The sequence below is a fragment of the Malaya genurostris genome, chromosome 3 (assembly GCF_030247185.1).
Source record: "Malaya genurostris strain Urasoe2022 chromosome 3, Malgen_1.1, whole genome shotgun sequence".
Classification (NCBI taxonomy): domain Eukaryota; kingdom Metazoa; phylum Arthropoda; class Insecta; order Diptera; family Culicidae; genus Malaya; species Malaya genurostris.
Window position 1 is genome coordinate 52,548,853 of NC_080572.1, and position 13,065 is coordinate 52,561,917.

Consider the following 13,065-nt stretch of genomic DNA (forward strand, 5'->3'; position numbering starts at 1 on the left):
TGGCGATAGAATCCAAACTGATTGAATTTTTGTTAAGAGATTTCCTTTTATGTGATTTCGTTTGTAGCTTTTTCACTAATGGGCGGTCCTAACGGCTATAAAAATAGCCGCATATAGAATTTTAATGTCGATTATTTCATTTCGGATTTGCATAATTTATTAGCGGCCCTTACACGATCATTAAAAGTGTCATTACTAAGTAATGACACTTCTGCTCAAACGCTCGTCATTACTGCATTACTGTACATCATTACTTTTTAGCATTACACGTTCATTATTAATGATGAGTATTTGTAACTACTCCAGCAATAGCAATAGCAATATTTTTATTTTCGTTTAGCTGAAAATAAATTTGATTTGCCATTGAAACGTTAAGGTTAATGAAGAATTAACAATTTAAATCTACACTTTGTCATTTTTTCGCGTATAGCTCTAAAGATATTCAGCATTTCCACAAAAAAATAAGAAGAAATACTGTTGGTAATGATGGAAAATCCGGAATTCCATCATTACTCGTGTCATTACTGAACTCGTAGACCTTACACGATCATTAAAAGTGCCATTACTTTTTAGTAATGACACTTTTAATGATCGTGTAAGGGCCGCTATTGAAAGAAACTATCAATATGTTGTAGGGATTCGTTTCTAGCATTCACAAGGACCAAATTGAGGAACTCACTGCGATATTCACCACTTCTCGGAATATTTTTCCCGGACGATTTGTTGTACAGCAGCAGATATTTCGTTCTCTTCCTTAGAACGCGTTCTGATTGGCTGGTGTTGACATGGATCAAATGAGACAAGTTTTTCAATAGTGTACTATTGAAATACTTCAATGCTTTTGCTATACACGTTTAAATTGAAAAATTTCGATTCTATTGGTAGTTAGATTATATAAATCCTTTCACAGATCACTGAGCTATGAGCTTTAAAAATACGAGAAAGGCAAACGCGCCATATGAATTATCCTCTTCGATACTCGTTTATACCAAACATTTCAGAAAAGTTTAATTTTGAATTATTTGAGACTATGTCACAAAACTGAAAATTTTATCAAAAAATTGTGATCATATTTCCGATGGCATGTCGCAAGAATTATGTTGATTCATTAGATACAACAATAGATATTCACGATCAAAAACTTATCACTCTCTTAGAGGGTAAATTTTGAAAAGGCACCCCATAGTAAAGTAAGTCGTATTCACGACAAAACAATTCACTTTGATGAGAATGATAATACAAACATTACGTCGACAATTTTAAGGTGACCATGGAAGCGTGCCACACATGGCCAGCAAGAAACAGAGTTGCCATTTTAAAACTGTGTTTCAACTGTGTACCATCTGTGTTGCATATTTTCGATCATAAACTGTAAAACCTGTTTTAATCCATCTAGTGGTGTAATGATGCCTTTCAATCATCAATCATACTATCATATAGTATCATACTTTATCAATCATACTATCATATATAACACAGTGGTATTCTTCAAAATATTTTTTTCCGATTCTTAAAATAATAATAACCGAAATCGGTTTGTTTGACCGCCTACTGATAAAACCTATCGATTGGAAAAGCTTTGAGGTCGATTTAGAAAATTTTTTATGGTTTTCCCAACTTTCAGCGATGGTATACAATTTTTAACCCACTTTACCCTATATTTCCGGATCCGGAAGTCGGATCCGCATGAAATTCAGGAATTACGCATGGGACCACAGGATCTTTCATTTGAACCTAAGTTTGTGAAAATCGGTCGCACCATCTTTGAGAAAAGTTAGAACACATATTTTCTTTTTTTCACATTTTACCCCATAACTCCTGAACCGGAAGTCGGATCCTAATAATATTCAGGAATTTTTTGGGACCTCAAGACCTTTCATTTGAATCTAAGTTTGTGAAAATCGGTTCAGCCATCCCTGAGAAAAGTTAGTGCGCTTATTTTCACAAAATTTTGCACATGGGGCTGTCCATAAAAGACGTCACGCCACAAGGGGGAGGGGGGTGTTTCATGAAACGTGACCTTTTGTGACAGGGGGAAGGGGGGAGATTTTTGGAATGTGACGTCCAATATTTTCGCAGCGCATTTTTGAAATACCTAATTATATTACTGCTTTGCCCTATCTCCTGAAAAAATCTCCACAATAAACGTTTACATTCTACAGGGAAGTGTGTATTTGTTGTTGTAAAAGCTTCTTCTTGTAAATTCGGAAATGAATGATGCAGGAAATCATTTCTGTTGTGATCAGCAAAAGTGCACGGAGGAGCGAGTAAATTAGCGAAATTAATAAATTTTGCCTAATATGAGTAAAAAAGAAAAAAATGCCTTCAAACGGTTTAACTTAAGTTATACCAGACCCTGTCAGCTTGGAACGAAATCAATCTTCAGTTCAGCAACGCCATCGCACGGCATCACATTCAACATATCATGTCAATTGTATGAGTGCGCAGCCCTGCTATTTTGGCGCGCACGAATTTCACATTTCTCTCCCCTGCTTCTATGTATGAGATTCGATGCGGACTCGCCTGGTGGCGACATGCTCGCAAAAAAGGATGTTGCCAATGATTTGTTCGGAAAATGTGAGAGCTGGATATCTTGTTAATCGCCCTTATTCTGAATAACGACGTATTGATTTTTCGATCGAATGTGATTCGATCGAATCATAGCGACCTTTGATTTTGCTAGCGTTATTGGGAATACAAATGAAATACGAGGGAAAAAACGATACGACGTTATTCAGAATAAGGGTGTCTTTGATGTCTTTGGTTATACACTGACAATTTTTTCAGTAATTTGATTTTCTAGCATTGATAATAGTATATCATAAGAATTTCTCTTATCTGATTCTGATGCAGTTTATTCAATTTTACTCCATTTGAAAAAGGGCGGGAGATCAACGATTTCAGATGTAGATCATGTCATGTCTTATCTTGATCATATGTGATTTTCCTCCAATAACATCAAAGCTTATCGAATCATCCAATGATTGAACTTACATAAATCAAGAATCATTTTAGCTCAAAATCACTACCCATTGTGTGACGGAAGATCAGTACCGATATTGATCGATGTGATTTAAAATTCACTGATCAACTGATCATGAAAAGATTCTCCGGCAGTGATTTTGTTTTGATGAGATTTTGGTCTTTTTTTCTCAGCCCTGTATGCTACACTAAGGAAATGTTATTCTTTACCTAAAACAATAATATATCTGTGTGCCCCTAGGAAGAATAGAACAGATGATTTAAATGTTTCATCAATTCCAACCAAATACTTTTGTTAATTTATATAATTGATATTAATAAAATAATTCCGATGATTTTGTAGTTTTAGGGATATTTTTTAATCTACTGACAGCATGTAATAAATCGATTTTTCCCTCATATTTGTATGGTTTGTCATACATATTGAGAATGTATTGAGATGAATTTTATTTATTTTGAATTCGTGACATGTGACATAGAGGGGGTGGGGGGTCTTTGCTTCTGTGACAATTTGTGACAAAGGGGGGAGGGGGAGTCAAAAATCGTAAAAAAAGCGTGACGTCTTTTATGGACAGCCCCCATGCACATCACAAATTTTTGCATAATTCCGGAACCGGAAGTCGGATCCAAATAATATTCTGGAATTTTGTATGGGACCACAAGACCTTTCATTTGAATCTAAGTTTGTGAAAATCGGTTTTGCCATCTTCGAGAAAAGTTAGTGCAAACAAACGTTACATACGCACATACACACATACATACACACAGACACAGGAATTTTGCGTACTCGACGAACTGAGTCGAATGGTATATGACACTCGGCCCTCCGGGCCTCGGTTCAAAAGTCGGTTTTCACAGTGATTGCATAACCTTTCTATATGAGAAAGGCAAAAACATTTTGAAAATCTGCCATTTATATGATTTATATTTATATGCATTGCAACTGTGCAATTTTGTGACAATCATTTGTCGTATGAATATGTTTTCAATTAACAATCAACTCTGAAGAACCCTCCCATTGGTTGGTGGGCTTAACGGTATTGCAAACATCATCTCATACAATCAATTAGCGTTACAGTTTTATAAAGATATGCGCTACAGCTTTGAGCTTCATAATTGAATTAAATGAATAAGATATGGAACGAGATGAATAAGATGTTGATTGCATTACACTCCAACATCCGAGGTTGGAGAGGCCGGTAGGGCTTACTGAGCGTTTTTAAATTTTTTTTTCATGCTACGACCCTTATTTTATTAGGTTTTTACCGTCACTGCTATCCAGAGATCACAGGTAAAATTTTCAAATGTCTTCAAATAGGGTTGAAAAAGTCTATATATCCGAAAAAAAATCTGCAGTCAGCAAGAATGTCTTACTGGCAGCCGTTTCTTAATAAAGTATGATACGCTAAACTGATTTGGCGAGCAAAAAAGTACAGGCAAATGAGAACTACTACCTGAGCGTTTGAGTTAACCACGCAAAAGGTGCGCTCTCTGATGCTGCTGTTTGAATGTGTCTTCTCGCTCCGACGTCTGCTTCCATCCAACGCACAAGAAGAAATGATCGATTTTCGACCACGGTTCCCCTTTTTATAACATTCAGTTGAAAATATGTGCCTGACTACCTCAAAATCCCCGTCCTTGCGCGAAAAACCTAAGCGAAAGTGAAGAGTTTTCCGCGTTGTTTTCAAATTTTGTGAAAACTTAATTTTTGAGTTGTTTGTGTTATCTCACACTGTTCAAAATATTATCCCAAATTCCTGATCATATTTTTGATGAAATAGTGAAAGAATTATGTTGCTGCCATTAATACAAGTCGAGATATTGACGATTAAATTCTGATCATTCTTCCATATGACTAATTTTGAAAAGGCGCCCCATAGTAAAGTAAGTCGTATTCACGACAAAAAAGGTCGCGACAATTTCAAAAGTCTGTGAATTTTGACGAAAGTCTGCGAAAAACTCGATTTTCAAAAGTCTGTAAAAATGTGCACAACAAAAAATGTCTGCAGCACTATGTACGAAATCTGTAAATTTACAGATAAATCTGCAGATCTGGTTTCTCTACTGTTAACCTCAATCGAATGAATACATTTTGACAGTCCAGCAATACTGTTTGTAAACAGAGATTTGTTTGTTTGCCTGTTAACAATTTGGATGAGATCATTTACTGTCCATATCGCCTAAATAGAGTTTTAACACATTTGTTCACGATTGGATACGGTTTGTTTTTGAGATTTATTAGATAAAAGAGACTAGTTGCAAAGTGTAAAGATGATTGTTTAAGGCCGAAGGCAGAGTGGGCGCGAGAAGCTGTGCCGAACTGGTGACTGACATTAGCAAACCTAGAGAGGGAATGATATTAGCAGCAAATCAAAGAGACCCTGTCAGAGTACAAGCGAGAAATCTGCTCAGTTTTCACTGTGACAGGGTCTCTTTGATTTACTGCTAATATCATTCCCTCTCTAGGTTTGCTAATGTCAGTCACCAGCTCGGCACAGCTTCTCGCGCCCACTCTGCCTTCGGCCTAAGACGTGTTCTTCGATTTTTGTTTAAGTTTGTTTTTTTTTAATATCATTTATTTTACCCCGGCTTTAACCATTTTGGTCGTTCACCGGGTAGAATTTATAAAATTTAACCGTTTTGGCTTACAGAGTTTTGTGTTTTTATGTTTGTTTTGTTTTCCTATTCCGTTGGGGCCGCGGGAGTCATCCCAAGGGGGTCCAGCCCCCTTGCGGATGGCCCGCAGGTTTTCTTTCTTGGTATTTTTGGTGGGTTCGTGATGGCTGGCTCGCTCACCAGGGTCCATCGGCTTTCTTATTTGCTCGTTAAAGTTTGTTTGTAAACAATACCGCTGAACTGTCAAGGACGAATGCTTGTTCATTTGTGATGACACGAAATGAGCTGTTTTGCACGCCTCTAATGTAGAACACTTAGAACTTTTCCAAGTAATTGTATTAACTTTCTACACAGAAAGTTAGACAGGACACTCAAATTAGATTCTTCAATCATTTAAATAGTCATTCCGAATATTCCTTTAGTTGGGACAGTACTCGCATATGTCATGATGGCGCCACGTTATCCTATCAAAAAACATCCTGTCTGTCATCTAGACTGTTCATTTTTTTCATTTACCAACAGAGTTGCCATTCAGACAGAATTACCTTTAATATATTGATTTGTATACGTCCATGCGAATTTCATGCAGGTATACATAATTGTGCCTATATACATAATTGTGCCTACTTTTCATCCTCCAATGCAATACAAAATCGAACCCATTTTGTTACAATATTTACTTGTTTCTGGTCCGCAGCCGGGTGAAAATTACCAACACAATAAAAAATTGTCTAGATGAACGTTAAGAAAAATAAATGGTTACCTTCCAACATCGCGAAAAAGTTAAATATATTATCAACGTAATCCAATAATTTATTGTGACGATTCATTTTCAAATACTCACCCCTATTCTGTACGTCGATCGATTCGAAATATTCCGATCGAATGTGCAATTTCCATTCTGCACTCCGTTCGAGTTGGTATGAACTCGAATATCATTCGTTCGAGTTGTTAAATTTTAGAACATTACTCGATCGACTTGCGTACGTATTACTTCTGTTCGGTTTAGAATCGTTCTAATTTGTTTATACAAGTGTGACGGTTACGTTTACTAAGAAATGAATAATATAAAAAGAAAAAGAACGTGTGTAAGCTTTGATAGTTAGGGTTCGAAATTTCAAGTGTCCCGAACGAATTATACAAGTCGAACGGAATAAAGAATGCAGAATTCGAACTCGAACGAAAGTGTAGAATCGTTCGTATCACAAATCCGTCGGATTGCAGAATCGGGGTGACTGTCATGTCTGTTAGTCTGTGAGTGCATTACGCTTCAACATCCGGGGTTGCAGAGGCCGGTAGAGCTTAACCAAAGATAAATAATAAAGACATGTATGTGCTTACAAATATTTAAAAAAAATCTGGTCCGTTCCCGGTACCTTCTTTAATGACCGCACTCACCGCTTGATGGAGCGCGAGATTAATTGCATTGTTATCATTTCGACCAAAGTGTGCCATGAAATCTCAATATATACACGCAGAGAAAAAAATTGTAAAAATAACCAAATTTGGGTTCCCCCCAACGAATATTTTTATTGAAATAGTGATAAAAGAAAATCTGGTTTGATATTGTAAATATTGCTAATTGAAACTACAAAACATGATCGTTTATATTTCTCGGTGGATTAGTTTGTTTCAATAAACAGTTTGATAAAAAAAAACAAATATTTTACTTGCGCGTTCCTGTCAACCTTTTGACAAACAGTTTCACAGTAAATTCAACTTAAAATATAGTTTTAAATGAAACGAACTCTAGTTAAAGTCAATAATTGTAACGCTTTAAATTCACAAAACCTTTTGGTTGAAATAATTTTCCTTGAATTTAGTTATTTCAACTAACGCTTTTGATTGTTGAAACCATACATTTTTGTTTGATTTCAGGAATAAAATAATTTCTTTCATACTAATTTAACGAAGTAATTTTTGATACTACCTTTATTTGTTTTCAATTTCCTAATATACAATTTTTTTAAATTTAGCATTTTTTCAAGACTGTGAGCCGTTTTGTCGCTAGACTATCGAATTATTTACATACCCCACTATCAAGCCCTGATTTTTCAATATTTATAGCATCCAACGATTCATCAGTCAAAATAGAGATCCTGCATGAAATATTTTTTGCAAAGAAAATGTGTTATGTAATGCTATGCAATTTTCAAAATCTTTCCAATTATCGATACATACGCTTGAATTATTGAAAATCCCTTAGTTAATTAAAGAAGCAGATAAACGTTTTTTATAAAACTTGTAAAAAACTTTATCCGCGGGAGATAAAAAATGCCCTGGAATATTTTCGCGGGAAAAATGCTCTTGTCTATTGGAAATAAAACTATCACGGTTCATTTGAACAATAAACTTAGTTATATCAGTACACAAATAAGATCATAGATGAATTAAACCTATTTTTTCTTGAAATAAAGATACAGCAGGATTGAGTCAATGAGGATATTTCGATAACGTCAATTCAAATTTGGTTGACATGTAATAAATAGTTAATTTATTTCAACAACAAAATTCATTGGGAGCAAATAAATTTTTCGTTTGGTTAAACCAAAGTTTAGATTCAAATCAAGCAGTGAACATTTTTTATATTTAAGGGAGAAATTGGGTCAAAACAATCATATTCTAGCTTGACATGAACATAAATCATATTAAAAATTCTGCTAACTGTTTTGTTTTTTCAAACATGCTCCATTTCTCTGCGTGTACAAATGAGCTGACGTATCGAAAGGGTTCTCACGATTTGACATTTGCATTATGAGTGCGATGATGGGAACTCAGTAGTGCAACCAATTTATCACCATTGGTGCCAGTTTCACGGAGGACCGTAGATGTGTGCCAAAAAAAGATCGTGACTGTCATGTCTGGAAATTCGTTTGTGGCTTAACTGAGCTCTGTTTTATGTTTCATTTTCATACTACCGGTCCTTATTACCAGTGTGAAGTGGAAATTAAGTGAAGTGAACGTGTAAATGAAACTGAAACAAACGTATCCCCAGCAATCCGTTTTAGTTTTATTTATTCGACCAGTTCTACTGTCAAATTTAAAATTGGTTTACATTGCCGTTCTATTTTTTTATATTTGAAACACTGACATAAATTATGCATCTAGAACTAGAACACTCCTGAATATGCCCTAAGATTCATGTGGGTGGTCTATTAGGTTTTGCACGATGACGACACAAATGAACTGCCGATGAATCAAGTTCATCTTTGACAGTTGCCGTGTACTTGTTTTGTTTTGCGACTGCAAGTTAAAAATTGAAAAATGACGAAAAAGTTCCTGTTAAAAACGTATTCCACAGTGAAAATAACTAAAAAGATTGCCCTGTATGTGTTTCCAGCAGCAAGAAGCGATATATGTATGAATTTGTTGAGTGTGAGGCGACTTGCAATTTTTACATTCGAACGATGAACTTCTGATGAACTTTTAAACTGTAAACAAGTACACGTCGACTGTCAAAATAAGTTCATTCTGTTCATTTTGTGAGGTTATCGCATGTTCGTGCAAAACCTAATAATATAACTGGAACTGAAACAAACGTACACTGAAAATAATTTGCACGCTAGCATCATGTGCACAACATTTGAACTATCACTACTTGTATAACACATGAAATTCGTAAAAACATACACTTAACTCATAAAATGAGTGTAAAACCTGTTGATATTAAGTGGAAATTATACTACATTTATCTGAAATACACATCAAAACGATAAGATATATCGTTACCCTTAGATTCCCAATGAATTTCATATGAATGTTGCTTTGTTTTCCACATAGATTTCAATTGAAACACAGTTGACCGAATCAAGTGTTTCGCACATTCATTTGTGCTGTACTCATTTCCACAATAGAAAATGAGGTGTTTAACACATGTAGTTCGATTCAATAGCAAAACACATCACATCCAAAGGAAAAACACATCAATGCTAAGTGAAAAATAATCTAATCTTGCATCTTAGTGAATTTGCATATGAAATCTTAAAACAAATCGCGTTGGTTATGTATTGACATGAAAAAGCACATTAAATGAAGTGCAATTTACATATGAATCGATCGTTCATATTTTTATCAGTGTAATATCGATCGATTGATCGAGTAATATTCAATCGAATAGTTTGAAACTAACATTCGATTATCAAGCCAATCGAATACTTCGAAAAATTCTACAACTATAATTGAATAACTAATCGAGTAATCGATTTCTAACCCAGATAATGGATTAAAATTCAATCAAATAGTTTAAAAATTATGCTCGATTATTGAATAATCGACTAATTCGAAAAATCCGAAATCCCTACTACTGTCAAATTTAAAACTGGTATACGCTGCAGTTCTATTTTTTCTATATTTGAAACACATAAAACGCTGCTGGAGCTGCCAGTTTATTTTGTTATAATTTCTAGATTTAAATTTTAAAACTGACATGTGCATCTAGAACTGGAACACTTCTGAACATACCCTTAGGGCATATTCAGTAGTGTTCTAGTTCTAGATGCGTAATTTATGTCAGTTACAAAATTTAAATCTGGATTTTATAATAAGAAAAACTGGCAGCCCCAGCAGTGTTTTACTCGTGTTTCAAATATACAAAAAATAGAACGGCATCGTAGACCAGTTATAAATTTGACAGTAGAACTGGTCGAATGATTAAAACTAGAACGGCTTGCTGGGGATACGTTTGTTCCAGTTTCTGTTCTATTACAAATCTTCCATATAGAACTTCTAGCTGCTGAATTTGCTCTTAAGGGCATATTCAGTAGTGTTTTAGTTATAGATGCATAATTTATGCCAGTTACAAAATTTAAATCTGGATTTTATAACAAAAAAAACTGGCAGCCCCAGCAGTGTTTTACCCGTGTTTCAAATATACAAAAAATAGAACGGCATCGTAGACCAGTTTTAAATTTGACAGAAGAACTGGTCGAATAAATAAAACTAGAACGGCTTGCTGGGGATACGTTTGTTCCAGTTTCTGTTCTATTATATATCTTCCATATAGAACTTCTAGCTGCTGAATTTGCTCTAAGGGCATATTCAGTAGTGTTCTAGTTCTAGATGCATAATTTATGTCAGTTACAAAATTTAAATCTGAATTTTATAACAAGAAAAACTGGCAGCCCCAGCAGTGTTTTACTCGTGTTTCAAATATGCAAAAAATAGAACGGAATAGTAGACCAGTTCTAAATTTGACAGTAGAACTGTTCGAATAAATAAAACTAAAACGGCTTGCTGGGGATACGTTTGTTTCAGTTTCAGTTATATTTTAGACCACCCATATGAATCTTGCAACTGCTGAATTTGCTCTAAGGATTGATAATACCACCCTATTATATTGACAGTGATGCCATAGGTAGTTAGAAAAAAACCCTTTGAATGCACTAAAAATGGATTTATTTTTTAGTCATCGTACATTGATATAGTTAAATTTACGGGTCTAAACTACTTTCGTACATCACTATTTTTTTTAAATAACGATAACATTTCCATTATTGTGATTTCAAACATTGTTTCCCTCCAAGTTATTCGAAATTCTGTCCTCTTATTTACCGTGACAAAGGAATGCAAAAAAAAAATCAAGCAGTTCAAGCATTGCAATCTTTTCAAAATGCTTCGTCCATCTAAGAAAAGGAAAGCAGCGCTAATTCGCGAGAACCAAAAGAAAAATAGATGGAATACGTTTATAGAATGTGTATCGGATAGTGAGTATGTGCGAAACCCGTCAGTTCAAGTAGTTGAAGAACCAAAGATAATATCAAGATTACAATCACAGACTAACAGACAGGACACTCAAATTAGATTCTTCAATCATTTTAACGGTCATTTCGAATATTCCTTTATTTGGGACAGTACTCACATGTGTCATGATGGCGCCACGTTACCCTATCAAAAACATCCTGTCTGTCATCTAGACTGTGTTTATTTTTTTCATTTACCAACAGAGTTGCCATTCATACAGAATTACCTGTAATGTATTGATTTGTATACGTCCATGCGAATTTCATGCAGGATACAGACACAGACTAACAGACAGGACACTCAAATTAGATTCTTCAATCATTTTAACGGTCATTTTGAATATTCCTTTATTTGGGACAGTACTCACATATGTCATGATGGCGCCACGTTACCCTATCAAAAACATCCTGTCTGTCATCTAGACTGTGTTTTTTTTTTCATTTACCAACAGAGTTGCCATTCATACAGAATTACCTGTAATGTATTGAGTTGTATACCTCCATGCGGATTTCATGCAGGGTACAGATTTAATACATATTGCCAAAACTATATACATAATTGTGCCTACTTCTCATCCTCCAACGCAATACAAAATCGAACCAATATTTACTTGCTTCTGGTCTGCCGCCACTTAATTTCGGGTGAAACTTCCAACACAATAAAAAATAGTCTAGATGAACAACGTTGAGTCAAATAAATGGTTACCTTCCAACATAGCGAAAAAGTTAAATATATTATCAACGTAATCCAAAAATTTATTGTGACGATTCATTTTCAAATATTTTGATGAAATCAGGCATCCCTGCAAGCAGCTGATCGGTGTTGACAAACGAGGGGAAACCAACTAGTAAAAAAACTTGTACATATCACAAGGGGTGTACAGATAGTAAATAGTTCGCGCAGTACAATATAGGTGGAACTAGTGCATCACGAAAAATTATTTTTATAAGAATTTACACATACTGTCATGTCTGTTAGTCTGTGATACAGATTTAATACATATTGCCAAAACTATATACATAATTGTGCCTATTTCTCATCCTCCAACGCAAGACAAAATCGAACCCGTTTTGTTACAATATTTACTTGCTTCTGGTCTGCCGCCACTTAATTTCTGGTGAAAACTACCAACACAATAAAAAATAGTCTAGATGAACAACGTTGAGTCAAATAAATGGTTATCTTCCAACATCGCGAAAAAGTTAAATATTTTATCAATATTTATTGTGACGATTCCTTTTTCAAATATTTTGATGAAATCAGGCATCCCTGCAAGCAGCTGATCGGTGTTGACAAACGAGGGGAAACCAACTAGTAAAAAAACTTTTACATAACACAAGGGGTGTACAGATAGTAAATAGTTCGCGCAGTACAATATAGGTGGAGCTAGTGCATAACGAAAAATTATTTTTTATAAGAATTTACTCATACTGTCATGTCTGTTAGTCTGTGTTACAATGTCCCATACGATTAATTGAAAAATGTTGGGTCAGTAATCGTGAACCAGTTGGTTAAGTAATAATGTAATTTTATTGACCCTCCGTTAATAAGCGTCGACTAGTTCCGACATAATGCCATGGAAACAATACAAGTTAGGAAAGAAGCAAACATATGTTTACATTCAGCACATAATGATTTTTTGCCTCAATTGAGTTTAATGCTTTATGGGATGAGGAAATAACAAACTAAATAAATTCTAGGCAATGGTTATAAGTAGTTTTTACTATC